The 14,783-nt window shown below is 42.9% G+C and overlaps 1 protein-coding gene and 1 long non-coding RNA gene across 4 annotated transcripts in view; both read right to left on the bottom strand.

The window, feature by feature from the left end:
* Positions 1-14,783, bottom strand: part of PPM1L (protein phosphatase, Mg2+/Mn2+ dependent 1L) — a 180,095-nt gene that overhangs the window by 105,535 nt on the left and 59,777 nt on the right. The gene's annotated exons all lie outside the window — the stretch shown is intronic.
* The window catches only part of LOC142047187 (uncharacterized), a 64,943-nt gene continuing 55,844 nt past the window's right edge, over positions 5,685-14,783 (bottom strand). Inside the window, exons 1-2 of one of the 2 annotated variants that reach the window (XR_012656358.1) lie at positions 7,362-7,425; positions 5,685-6,332 (exon numbers count right to left, since the gene is read on the bottom strand). This is a non-coding gene — a long non-coding RNA (uncharacterized LOC142047187). Of the gene's footprint in view, positions 6,333-7,361; positions 7,426-14,783 lie in introns of those variants that run through there. The other variant, XR_012656359.1, reaches the window with a different exon arrangement.

Below are 14,783 nucleotides of genomic sequence, written 5' to 3'. Positions count from 1 at the left end.
TTCTCTTAAATGCTTTTGTTCTAATAAATATTCCATTGCTCTGAGAAGGGTGTCTTGTCACTGGGTACCATTGTCATTGCTCCTGGAGAAAATAAAAATAGTTGCTTACCATATAGTAACTGTAGTTCTTTGAGATGTAGTCAGTGCGGGTCCTACTGTAGGCACACATGAGGCACATGCACATTTACATGTACTCAAAGAACAACTACAAGTACTGAACGGAAGTCAGACCTGCTGAGGTAATCACAGCTGAAATAAAGGAGGGTTTAGTCTCAGAACAGACGAACAGTGTGACTCCATCATGAGAAAGATGATACTTGAGGCCTAAAAGCTGAAAAAGGGTGCACTCAAAGAGACAAGGTGGGATCAGAGGTGCAGTTAGCCTGGTAACTGTGACAGTGAGCTCCACAGGGTGAGGCACTTTTACTATCATGGAACAAAGAAAACTAAAGATATGACCCAAAACAATGTCTTAAAATAAAACGTTTCATGTCTCAGTTGGAGCTCACTTTGAAATGTAATGAGTCCTCAGCTGAAAAATAACAAATGGGCTTTTATCCAATGGCAGATCTTTAAGGCCCCACTTAATTAGCAATACTGCAGATATTGCACATTCCGCAATATTAGGCTTCCACCACAGTTTTGACAGCGGGATCCCTGCCGGGAGCAGGGCTGAAAGTGGGAAACTGGGCAGCAGCTGTCAGCTCCAAAAAGTCAATAGCAGGATCCCCTATTTTTAGCCTTGTTCCTGCTGTCAGCTCTAGGCCCCCGCTCTCAGCCCCATGAGGCCGACAGCAGAAAAACGCAGAAAAGTAATAATGGACTTTATTACCACAAATAATGTCAGTTATTACTTTTCCACAGTTTCCTATGGCTTGTCTGCAACTCAGCCACAAATTTTTGACAATCATCCTGCAGTTCAAGTAGGGCCTTACATATCATTCATAAGGGATGGTAAGGGGTTGCTGAGGATATGTTTGCACTGAAATCAGAGGGGTGACTGCCACTTGGATAGGCACATGCGTACTAGCTTTAATCTCACTAACACTGCTAAAAAACAACAACAGTGAAAATGTGCTGGTGCCGGCTTCAGCACAGGATAACAATGTAAGTAGGTATCCAGGGTTCTGATCAGGCTTAGCCTGAAGCCCATATCCCATACCTTCACTGCTGTTTTTAGTATGCTCCTAGAGGAGACTAAAAGAGATTGGCTTGTTTAGTGTAGCAAAACAAAGACCAAGAGGGGATTTGATTTTTCTCTCAAAACACTTCAGGGGGAGTAAGCACCAGGGAGGGTGAATATTTAAGCTAAAGGACAATGTTGGCACAAGAACACATCGGTATAAACTGGTTATGAATACATTTAGGTTGGAAAATAGAAAAAAGTTTCTGACCATCAGAGTGAGGTTCTGAAATAACTTCCCATAGGAGTTGTGGAGGCAAACAACATAACTACTTTTAAGGGAGAGCTTGATACATTTATGAGTGGGATTGCATGACAGGTTGCTTCTGGTGCTAGGGAGCAGGGTACAGCAGCTCTGGTAGTCCCTTCCACTTCATGTCTTGTGTTCCTAAAATCTCATGCTTCAGAGCTTTAGCTGGTCTGTCAGGGTCAGGAAGAAATTCCTCCCCTCCACACCTACCCCCATTGTTCCTCTGAAACATCAGAGATGGCCACAGCTGGAGATGAGACACAGGATGGGGTGCTCTCAGATGGCACTGAGAATTCCTTCTCTCAGGTGTTTGGCTGGTTCGTTCTTGGTCACATGCTCAGGTTCTAACTGATCACCATATGTGGAATGGGGAAGGAATTCCCTGCCCCCCACCCCAAGACAGATTGGTAGTGATGTTGAGGTTTTTTCCACTGCCCTCTACAGTTACAGGTTACTTGCTAGGATCACCTGGCTATCTCTCACTTCGAATCCCTTTCTTCACAGGGACCTCAGGCACTAGTATCTTTTGGTCCCTCCTGTTCTACTGTGTGCCACAGGCAGAGTTTAGTCTCCTGTGGGCTGTAATACTTTGGTCTAGTTCCAGTTGTTGGGGTTAGTGTGTGGGTGATTGGGTGGGGCTAAAGGCCTGTGATATAAATGAGGTCAGCCTCGGTGATCTGATCATCCCTTCTGTCTTTACACTCAATGACTCTCACATTAAAGCTAAAATACGTTTGCCTACATGAACTGCAATCACAGTTCCAACTGCAGTGTCGGCATACCCTGACAAACAAAAGGAACGTGCTGAAACTGCTTGATTTTTGTGCTTAAAATCAAGGGCAACACACTCTTTGGATTATTACAAGTTCCAGTTTAGGTCCAACTGTCCTTTAAACAGCCATCCATTGTGTGGGGGGAGGTGGTAAAAATCAGGGAATATTGTTTTTCAAGCAGCTAGAGGGCAAAGGGAATGGAAAGGTGGGGGATGGGGGATGGAGCCTCTTGTATCTATAGGCAACTAGCATAAAGACAGATAACTACAAGTTGCACATGACAGCACCCAGTCCATAGAAAAAGATATTCTTTAAATAACAAGATCAAGAAAAGATATCTGTTGGTAAAAATGCCACATAATTCCCAATAAGTCACAAAAATGCTCTGATCTGTCTTGAGCTCCCTAAAATTAACATTTCTTCATTGTCAAGGTACCTATTCAGACATTTCTGGATTTGTTCTGAAAATAGTACACGGCTCTTTCTTGACCACATACCTACAGAAAGCTGGGGATACTGGTTTTTAAATACTCAGGGCTTTGATCTACCCACTAGTAGCTGCATTTGAATTCTGTTTCAAAGGAGCTGGTCTGCAGGAATTCATACCTGAGAATTCCTCCATATTCTTCTCCTTAATCCTCCACAATTGCATACAGCTTGCCCAATGCAGAGTGCTTGAGGAGATGCTTTCAAAACATTTCTACAGATGAGAGGGCCCACAGTCCTCTTTCAATACAAGTAAATTTAAAAAGAAAAATATTTTGCTATTTGCTATGAAGTGTACTAATTCTACCAGATGATTCTTTTGTTTACAGAATACACCAAAAACACGCAAGACACTTGACTGGGCACATACCCCCCCACCCAACTGACTGTTTTGTGCCCTCTCTCTCAGTGTTGAGTCACTTTATTATAGCAGCTGAAAAAGCTATGAATCCTAGCTACAGAACAGAAATTGTACCATCTAGGACTCTTATTTGCATCCCTCACCACACTCCTTCATAATTATCTAACTGAAAAGGGATCATAAGAAACTGAAGACATAAATCATGTACAAAATGACACCTATTTAACAAAATTCTTTAGACCCAAACAACAGTCACTATTCTTATGAGAAAAAAATCCATACACACATTGCACTACATGTAAATTAACAGAATTAGCTACTCCTGTAAAGGATTTTCTAAAAACTGGGCTGGTCTTCTTTTTCGCTCAACCCACACTTCTTTATAGTATATAGAGAGGGCCTAAGAGACTAAACGTGCAGACACTCTTTCCTGCTCATGTCTTATCAGAAATTCAGAACTTGACTAACTTGAAAGACTATGATGGAGAAATTGGGAAATTATCATATCGCAAGCACAGAGAGCAAAAGCTAAGCAATGAGGTGATACACAATTTAAACACAGAGTGGCAAGTATGAGGAATGGGCTTCCAAGTCAGGTGGCAAAGCCAAATAGTAAAAATTTTAAGCAAAAATTAACCAACTAAATAACATTTTTCTACCAGTATCACTACATCCACACTAGAGATTTAATTATTTTGGTAAAAAAAAACCACTCCTCTAAGAGAAATAACTAAAATCAGTACAAAAAAATGTGTGTAGACCAGTACTCTGGAATACAAGGTCACACTGATTTTCATTGGGATCTGTCCTCTGAAATTACTTAGGGTACATCTACACTACGGGATTATTCCAATTTCACATAAACCGGTTTTGTAAAACAGATTGTATAAAGTCAAGTGCACGCGGCCACACTAGGCACATTAATTCGGCGGTGTGCGTCCATGGTCTGAGGCTAGCATCGATTTCTGGAGCGCTGCACTGTGAGTAGCTATCCCGTAGCTATCCTATAGTTCCCATAGTCTCCCCCGCCCCTTCGAATTCTGGGTTGAGATCCCAGTGCCTGATGGGGCAAAAATCATTGTCGCAGGTGGTTCTGGGTACAGCCTCACCCCTCCCTTCCGTGAAAGCAGCAGACAACCATTTCGCGCCTTTTTTCCTGGGTGAACTGTGCAGAACGCCATAGCACAGCAAGCATGGACCCTGCTCAGATCAATACCGCAATCGTGGACGTTGTAAACACCTCGCGCATTCTCGTGCAGTCTATGCTGAACCGGGACCTGCAAAGCCAGGCGAGGAGGAGGCGGCGGCTACGCAGCAGCGCGGCGACGAGAGTGATGAGGACATGGACACAGAATTCTCTCAAACCGTGGGCCCCTGCACTTTGGAGATCCTGCTGGTAATGGGGCAGGTTCTAGCCATTGAACACCGATTTTGGGCCGGGAAAACAAGCACAGACTGGTGGGACCGCATAGTTTTGCAGGTGTGGGACGATTCGCAGTGGCTGCGAAACTTTCGCATGCGTAAGGGCACTTTCATGGAACTTTGTGACTTGCTTTCCCCTGCCCTGAAACGCCATAATACCAAGATGAGAGCAGCCCTCACAGTGGAGAAGCGAGTGGCAATAGCCCTCTGGAAGCTTGCAATGCCAGACAGCTACCGGTCAGTCGGGAATCAATTTGGAGTGGGAAAATCTACTGTGGGGGCTGCTGTGATGCAAGTAGCCAAAGCAATCATTAAGCTGCTGCTACGAAAGGTTGTGACTCTGGGAAACGTGCAGGTCATAGTGGATGGCTTTGCTGCAATGGGATTCCCTAACTGTGGGGGGGGGGCGATAGATGGAACCATATCCCTATCTTGGCACCGGAGCACCAGGGCACCCAGTACATAAACCGCAAGGGGTACTTTTCAATGGTGCTGCAAGCACTGGTGGATCACAAGGGACGTTTCACCAACATCCACGTGGGATGGCCAGGAAGGGTTCATGACGCTCGCTCTTCAGAAGCACTGCTCTGTTTAAACTGCTGCAGCAAGGGAATTACTTCCCAGACCAGAAAATAACAGTTGGGGATGTTGAAATGCCTGTAGTTATCCTGGGTGACCCAGCCTACCCCTTGATGCCATGGCTCATGAAGCCATACACAGGCAGCCTGGACAGTGGTCAGGAGCTGTTCAACTACAGGCTGAGCAAGTGCAGAATGGTGGTAGAATGTGCATTTGGCCGTTTAAAGGCGCGCTGGCGCACATTACTGACTCGCTCAGACCTCAGCCAAACCAATGTCCCCTTTGTTATTGCTGCTTGCTGTGTGCTCCACAATCTCTGTGAGAGTAAGGGGGAGACCTTTATGGCGGGGTGGGAGGCTGAGGCAAATCACCTGGCCGCTGATTACGCGCAGCCAGACACCAGGGCGATTAGAAGAGCACACCAGAAGCGGTGCGCATCAGAGAAGCTTTGAAAACGAGTTTCATCACGGGCCAGGGTACGGTGTGACTGCTGTGTTTGTTTCCCTTTCATGAACCTTCCCCCCCCTTATTGACCCTTCCTGAACAACCCCCTCCCCGATTGACTCATTTGCTGTAAGCAACCCACCCTCCCCTTCCCTTTACAGCTTGCTTAAGGAAATAAAGTCACTATCGTTTAAAAATCATGTATTCTTTATTAAAAAGTCATTATAAAAAGAGGGAGAGAACTGACAAGGTATCCCAGGTGTGTTTGGGAGGAGGATAGGAGGGAAGGAAAAGGCCACTAAAAACATTTCAATGTAATGACAGCCTTTTGGTTGGGCTGTCCACGGGGGTGGAGTGGGCGGGTGCACGAAGCCTTCCCCCACGCGTTCTTACACGTCTGGGTGAGGAAGATATGGAACATGGTGAGTGGTGAGGGTGGTTACACAGGGGCTGCAGCGGCACTCTGTGACCCGCTGCTCTTCCTGAAGCTCCACCAGACGTCGGAGGATATCAGTTTGATCACGCAGCAGCTCCAGCGTTGCATCCCGCCACCGCTGATCTTCCTGCCTACACCTCTGATCTTCCTGCCGCCACCTCTCATCTCGAGCGTCTCTCCTATCCTCACGTTCGTCCCTCCTATCCTCACGTTGGTCCTCACGTTCACTGGCATCTTTCCTGTAATTTGATACCACGTCCTTCCACTCATTCAGATGAGCTCTTTCATTGCGGGTTACTTCCATGATTTCGAGAACATTTCGTCTCGCGTCTTCTTTTTCCTCCGCCTTATCTGAGATAGCCTTCGGGATGGAGTAGGGAGGCTTGAAAAATGTGCAGCTGCATGAGGGAGGGAAAAAAGGGAGAGAAGTATTTAAAAAGATACATTTTACAGAACAATGGTTATACTCTTTCACAGTGAACAACACTATTCACCTTACATAGCACATGTGATTTCACTACAAGGTCGCATTTTGCATCTTAATATTGAGTGCCTGCGGCTCTGGTGTTACAGATCTCACAGACGCAGGTCCGGGCATCAGAATTCAGCTTGCATGCGGCCATGGTAAGCCATTGTCTTTCGGCTTCTCCAGCCTTCATATACACAGTGCCCTCCTTTCCCAAATGCCAAGCAAATCCCGTTCAGTGATGCTTCTTTCCTGTTAACATGCAGCAGCAGAAGCCAACCCCCCCCATTCAATTCTCTAGGGATGATTGCTTTACCCCTCCCCCCACCGCATGGCTGGTATCATGGAAGATCACTGCTAATCACCCCCTTTACCCCCCCCCCACCGCGTGGCTGGTAGCTGGGAAGATCCCTGCTAGCCAAACGCAAAAAAAGCTCAGCGCTTCCTCCCTCCCCTCCCCCCGCTTGGCTACGTGCAAGGAAGGATTTCTTTTAAGCAACAGGCAAACAGCCCAGTAGGAATGGCCATCTCTGTCCCCTTAATTAAATTCCTGAATTTCAACCAGGTTACCATGAACGATATCACTCTCCTGAGGATAACACAGCGAGATAAAGAACGGATGTTTCTTGAATGCCAGCAATCACCGGGACCATACACAGCTATGCTTTGTCATGCAATGATACCCGATTACTTGCTACATGCATGGCGTGGTAAAGTGTCCTACCATGGTGGACGGAAAAGGCTGCCTTGCCCAGAAACCTTCTGCAAAGGCTTTTGGAGTACCTCCAGGAGCGCTTCATGGAGATGTCCCTGGAGGATTTCCGCTCCATCCCCAGACATGTTAACAAACTTTTCCAATAACTTTACTGGCCGCGAATGCATCCCAAGCCCTCATGGCAAATCAATCATTAAAAAACGCTTGCTTTTAAACCATGTTTTATATTTACAAAGGTACACTCACCAGAGGTCGCTTCCATGGCTTCACTGTCTGGGCTAGTGGCTTGGGAGGGCTGGGAGGGTAATTAGTGGGGGGCTACCGGAGCGCTTGGTGTCGTCCGTCTGCAAGTTCCAGGGTGATTGTTCTTTGCTCTCTCTGCTTTCTCTTCTTCTCCTCCTCTCATATTCCCCTCCGCAGATCCTCAACCATGGTTGAAGATTACAACCCCCACTCGAATCCACGGACAGGGGTGGGTATGTGGCGCAGCCCCCTAAAATTGCATGCAGCTAGTGTAGCATGTTTTCGGCCCTGACCCGACCCTCGTTTGCCTTCTTTGGTTGGCTTGTCTGAGCTCTCTTAACTTTCACTCTGCACTGCAACGAGTCCCTGGTGTGGCTTTTTGCATCATAGCTTGAAATTTTTCAAATATTTTTTCATTTTGTCTTTTGAACGGAGTTCTGTTAGCACTGAACCTCTCCCCATATAACGATCAGATCCAGTACTCCCGTGCGGTCCATGCTGGAGCTCTTTTTCGATTCTCAGGAGACTGCATTGCTACTGTGCTGAGAGCTCTGCATGTCACCTGTGCGATCAGAGCTTCACGCTGGCCAAACAGGAATGAAATCAAAAGTTTCGCGGGGCTTTTCCTGTTCTACCTGTCCAGTGCATCCGAGTTCAGATTGCTGTCCAGATGCGGTCACAGTGTTGCACTGTGGATACCGCCCAAGGCCAATACGTCGATTTGCAGCCACACTAACACCTAATCCGTATATGTAATACCGATTTTAGCGCTACTCCTCTCTTGGGGAGGAGTACAGAAACCGATTTAAAGAGCCCTTTATATCAATATAAAGGGCCTCGTAGTGTGGACGGGTGCGGCATTAAATCGGTTTAACGCTGCTAAAATCTGTTTAAACGCGTAGTGTAGACCAAAGTTTAGGTGGCCTGGAAAAATCCCACCACATTTAATATATTTTGGATCCTACTGCAACACAATTAATAATAAGGAACTATTCTTTGGAAAATAAAAAGGAGGGAGAAACTTCTGTTTAAAAAGCAATGTACACAAGCAATCTATCTCCACATCTCAAAATTGTTATTCCCCTCATGCACTCCCTTTCACAGTTTATTGAAACTCATACATTGTCTCTGCCGCAGAAGAAAGGTTGGACAAATAATTACAGAAAATGAAAAATGAAACAGATTACATCCAACATGTAGCCGTAAACCAAAAAATAATGGCTTCTTTACATCTAATGTTCTGAGATATTTTTAAGATTAGAAAGGTTAGAGGTTAATTCAATAAACATGAAACTGTTTGTCAGTTTTAGAATCCATGCAACATCGCCCTTAAATACACTACAGACCCACAACATCTACAGAGAAAATTTAATTTATATTAATGAAGGGAGAAACATGCTTAAGGCTTTTCTAGAGATTGCTCTGGTTCCAGTTAATGATCTGACTTGCATGAAAAGGATTTTGAACATATTAGCAGCTCAGGCTTGCTTAAATTAAATAGCTGTTTAATTGTACAGAAACAACTGAGCTCCTACACAGTCAGGTGTACTATACTGTCAGCTACGAGACACAAATTTTAAAACTGATGTAGGGTTCAGTTTGGACACTCTGAGGTTGGTCACAGCAGTAAGTTACATGTTTAGATTACTAACTTGCTTTGTTGGCTCCACCTTATCACATTGTGAATTATTCAGATTGGTCTCATACACTTTTCCTGGCTAGTAAGGGCAACTGTAGTTCTTTAGGGAATTACCCTGTCTTCTGATCTTAGGAAACAAAATTTGCACAAGCAAAATTATGGCCCTTATTCCTTATCCTATACTTTATTTAATAAGAACTATAATCAAAGGAATAAAAAGAGTTCCTGGGGGAATTCTGTACCAAAAAATTAAAAATTTTACAAAATTCTCTATATTTTATTTGTCAAAATAACAATATAATCATGCCAGTTTCAATTATTTTGGTAATGTATTTCAAAATACCTGTCAGCTAGTATGCTGGAACAATACAGACACACATAAAAAAGATTCAGGTAATTTATTTTTTTTGACAAATAGATTCCTGACGAGGCATATTAATACAGAACTTCGAGTAATTCATTTAAACTACAATATAGAAACATATTTCCCGCACCCCTCAGAAGCAGTTCAAAGGCTTGGGGAAGTCAGAGGTAATGGAGGAGCTGAAAGAGAGGGAAGGAGCCTGGGAGTGAACCTGAAGGGTTATGTGGTTGAGAGAAGTATGGATCAGGGTTTTTTTGGTGGAAGGGGATTGATATGGAGTTGGGAGCCTCCCCCATGCCGACCGCAAGCCTCTCCCATTCAGTCAGGCACATCTCCTTGTCCCCATGTGTCCCCCGCCCCACCCCTGTCCCTCTGTGGCCCTGCAGCCCCCCTCCCATTCAGCCTCTGGCTCAATGCTGTCACTCCACTAGCTCCTGAGCCCGCACCCCAGTCTGTCCCCCAACTAGCCCTTCTGAACCCCAGTCTGTGACTCCTCCAGCAGTCCCATGTGCCCTACTCTGTCTATCCTAACCTGGCTCCGTGGGCAGGGTGCTGTGAGGAATACAGCTGGATGTTTTGGCACCACTGTATCCTCTGGTGGGTGAAAAGTGGAACTGCAGCACTTTATGGGCAGAATGTATTTTCTCCAGGGAAAAAAAATTCTGCACCAGACATAAATTGTGCGCATGAACACTGATGCAGAATTCCCCCAGGAATAAAACAACCTTGAGTATCAGCACCATTAACATCAATTATAGCACCAGCCTTCACAGCAGAGGTTACAAGCTGCCCCTCATGCTTGTGACATATTTCCTGTAAACATCCCCAAAGCCACTTCATTATTCTCTTTCAAATCTTTCCTTAATAGTCTCCTTTGCCATGATGCCCACAAAAAAAATTGACAACAGGTTAGCTGCTGTTGCTAAAACCATAACCTATCATGCTGACCAGTATTATTTCACTGTTTCCTTGTACTCCTGTCAGTTGGTCTGTATCAATCTGTGTCTCTTGCCTTATACATAGATTGCAAAATCTTTAGGGCAGGGACTGTCTTTTTCTTCTCTGTTTGTATGGTACCTAGCACAATGGGGTCCTCGTCCATTATTAGAATGTCTCAGTGCTATGATAATACAAATAATAAATAACCATAGCAGAGCCAAAAAATGAGAAGGAGAAAAAAACAAAATTCACTGGCCTAAGATATACCTATGGGCAAAGATGATTATTAGTAAACATTTATATTGCAGTCATGCCTGAATGTTCCAGCCAGGCTGGGCCTCATTGTGCTAGGCACTGTGCAAATATATAATAAATGAGAGCTTACTGTCTAATAAATTAAGCTTGCAATCTAAATAATTTGCCTCTATGAAGTGCTGGCATCAGATCTCAAAATGCTCTACAGCTGGATAAACTAAGACAAAAATGTACAGTATTTTACTTGGACAAGGTCACACTACAAGTCAGTGGTAGAACGGTTCATAGAGGTTTAACTACCCCAGTTTATTTTCAGCTTTGGGTTTGAATTTTAAAGAAAATTAAAGCAAAAAGCAAACTGATTCTGCCAAGATTCAGCTGGTTTGGACATTGTATAATTAAAATTTTACAGAGCTCCAGTTTTAATACTAGAAAGCATGCAACCTGTAAACTCTTTTTTAAATCCTACGATTAATAAGTGGCCAAATGGTCTCCAACATATGCCTTATACTTCAGCTTTCTCCCCTCTGTTCTCTTCCCAGCTATCACTACTTAAACGCCTGAGAAATATCTTTTGTAGTGGAACAGTTACAAGATCCTAAACAGAGAATCAGGGAAAGTACCGCAGTGCTGGGATTTGAATTTCAGGGGTAATTTTGTTCTGGATGTGAATGCAAAAACATTTACCAAGATATAATCATTTTATGTTTAAAGAAAGCTATTTATGAGTTAGCTGTATAGAGATAACAGTTCTAAATACAATGATCACGGTGTTGATCAAGTCCACTCAGTCCTACTTCTTGTTCAGCCAATCACTAAGAGAAAAAAGTTTGTTTACATTTACGGGAGATAATGCTGTCCACTTCTTATTTACAGTGTCACCTGAAAGTGAGTACAGAAATTCAGCATAGCACTTTTGTAGCCAGCACTGCAAGGTATTTACATGCCAGATACAACTTTAGACAATGTTTTCACCCCTCAGCCATAAGGCCGAGAAGTGATAAAAAAACCAAAACACATTCGTTTCTCCCTTTATACTTTGGCCACCATTCCACTGGACATGCTTCCATGCTGATGATGCTTGTTAAAAAAGTAATACATTACTTAAATTTGAGACTGAATTTCTTGGGGAAGAACTGTAGATCTCCTGCTCTGTGTTTTATCCACATTCTGCTATATATTTCATGTTATAGCAGTCTCAAATGAGAACACAGCAAGTTGTTCATTTTAAGAACACTTTAGCTGCAGATTTGACAAAACACAAAGGTGGTACCAGTGTGAGATTTCTAAAGATAGTACAGCACTCAACTCAAGGTTTAAGAATCTGAAGTGCCTTCCAAAATCTGAGAGGGACGAGGTATGGAGCGTGCTTTTAGAAGTCTTAAAAGAGCAAAACTCCAATGCAGAAACTACAGAACCCAACCACCAAAAAAGAAAATCATCTTCTGCTGGTGGCATCTGACTCAGATGGTGAAAACGAAAATGAGTCAAGTCTGCACTGCTTTGGATCATTATTGAGCAGAATCCATCATCAGCATTGAAGCATATCCTCTGGAATGGTAGTTGAAGCATGAAGGGACATATGAATCTTTAGCACATCTGGCACGTAAATATCTTGCAACACCAGCTACACCAGTGCCATACAAATGCCTGTTCTCACTTTTAAGTGATACTGTAAACAAGAAACGGGCAGCATTATCTCCCTCAAATGTAAACAAACTTGTTTGTCTGAGAGATTGGCTCAACAAGAAGTAGGACTGAGTGGACTTGTAGGCTCTAAAGTTTTACATTGTTTTATTTTTGAATGCAGTTATTTTTTGTACATAATTCTACATTTGTAAGTTCAACTTTCATGATAAAGAGATTGCACTACAGTACTTGTATTAAGTGAATTGAAAAATACTATTTCTTTTATTGTTACAATGCTAATATTTATAATAAAAATAACTAAAAAGTGAGGACTGTACACTTTGTATTCTGTGTTGTAATTTAAATCAATATATTTGAAAATGTGGAAAACATTCACAAATATTTATATAAATGGTATTGTATTATTCTTTAACAGCACAATCAATCGCTCAATTAATCACGGTTAATTTTCTTAATTGCTTGACATCCCTACTAGAAACCTATTTTAATAATGCTGCTTTGGAGGTTTGCTATTTGTAAATGAAAGTCAAAGTTCACCTCACCCGACATCAAGCTTGAGTAAATGGCGGTATGAGGAAGTGGGCAGATTTACAGCTCATCTCCACATAGGTGCTGGCACTAACGGTCTTGGGGGTTCTGCCGCAACCCCTGGTTTGAAGTGATTTCATTATATATAGGGTTTGCAGTTTGGTTTAATAGCTCTCAGCATTCCCACTATAAAAATTGTTCCAGCACCCCTGCATCTGCGAGGGGCCGGGGGTGGGAGGAGGAGAGAGAATGAAGAAAGGGGTTTGGGCTGGACTTCTAAATGTGTGCAACTGAGGATCTGATATTCCTTCCCTCATTTCACTCCATGATTCATAGCCCCTTCCACCACATGCACGGAGTTCTGGCTGCTCTGCCACAAGGAGGGTTAAAATGATGGAGCGGGCCTATACCAATCCTCGATGGGTGAATTAATTTCACTTCTGGTGAATAAAGAAGTTTGTTTACGCTAATTTAATGCAGAGTTTAGTAGTCATAGTGAAGTTTATTCTAGCCTTTTCTAGCAGCCACAACATTAGTTCTGCCAAGTTGCACATACACCTGTACATCGATATAACACTGTCCTCGGGTGCCAAAAAATCTTACCGCGTTATAGGTGAAACTGCGTTATATCGAAGTTGATTTGATCCACCAGAGCGCGCAGTCCCGCCCCCCCGGAGCGCTGCTTTACGGCGTTATATCCGAATTCATGTTATATCAGGTGGTGTTATATCAGGGTAAAGGTGTATGTAGCTCTTCTGTTCCTGTTCTCCTTATGAAATGTAAACCTGTACATATTACTGTGTGTGTTTAATGTTTAAAACTGAAATACACACATACATGCACCATGTGTATTTGGCAGACTTAAGGATACAGCAGAAATGTTCTCTTTGGAACTTCCCAACTTTTAAGTGCTTGATTTCTCAACCTTAACAATGCATGAATGCTAAAGTTTGTAGTTAATAAAACAGGATGCAGCTTTCATTGACTGCATTATCGTCTCAGAAATGAAGTGTCTAATATTTAGACATGTCCGGATAAGACTGTAATGAAGTGATACCTATATCATTACAGTGATGACTGTCAGTATTTCCATAATAAACAGAGCTTTTGAAAAGTTTTATGAAGTGGATTGTAACTTTTCCTGTGGGCTTCAGCACAGAAGACCCCAGTTTCCAAGCCAAAAGCTATTTTATTGAACATTCCCCATTAAAGATTTTACAAAGATGTTCATTCTGAAAATATTATCAACATCTCTTGTGATACGTCCACTGAATGTTCCTGCTCTGAACAATTTGATTCCTTGTTTTTTCTTGCACAAATTAAACAGTTCTTTTCAAGACTATATCCCAACAGAACACACATTCTACCTATGAATCTTATTACCTTAATAAGAAGAAATTAAGAATTCCCATCCCTTCTTTAGTGTTTTCTGCTCTTTTACTCTGGCATAACCACCAGGCTTCTACATGCTAAATGTCTTTGCTGAAGGCATCAGTGAGGAGCTGAATCAGTCCCCTTTAAAAGTCCAGGGTTTATATAATATTCATAATTCATTCTAAAATTAATTCTACTCTACAAAATATGAATTATGGACAGATTAAAATCTGATCGGTCACAGATATACAAAGACTGAGTGTAAATCAAGTCACGATTCAAGGGAGGTAAATATCTAAAGAAGTGTTTCTGGTTACAGTGAGGTGGGAATGGAAGATGTAGTAATGGAGGGAGGGTAAGGTGAAAGGATTCTACTGTAAATACTACGCTAAAGGAAAAGAAAGAGTTTAAAAAACATCTGAAAGGTGGGAGTAATCTGATGCTTCCATAGGCCTGTCTACATAGCATAACTCTCTGATCATTTCTCAACTGAAACTGAAAATGGCGAGGCAACCTGTGTAGACTGGGTCAAATCGTGCTCAACATCTAATTGTACATTTTCTGAATCTGGCTAAAATGTAGGAAGGTGATAACCCAGATAGAGGGGGCAGCTGCAGTGTAAGTAAAAGAGTAAGGCCCAGCTAAAGAGACTACTCAGAGGAAGGAAAGATCCAAA

This window comes from Chelonoidis abingdonii, chromosome 8, assembly GCF_003597395.2.
Source record: "Chelonoidis abingdonii isolate Lonesome George chromosome 8, CheloAbing_2.0, whole genome shotgun sequence".
Classification (NCBI taxonomy): domain Eukaryota; kingdom Metazoa; phylum Chordata; order Testudines; family Testudinidae; genus Chelonoidis; species Chelonoidis abingdonii.
The sequence above is the reverse complement of the archived record's forward strand: the minus strand, read 5'-3'. Positions and strand labels throughout refer to the sequence as shown.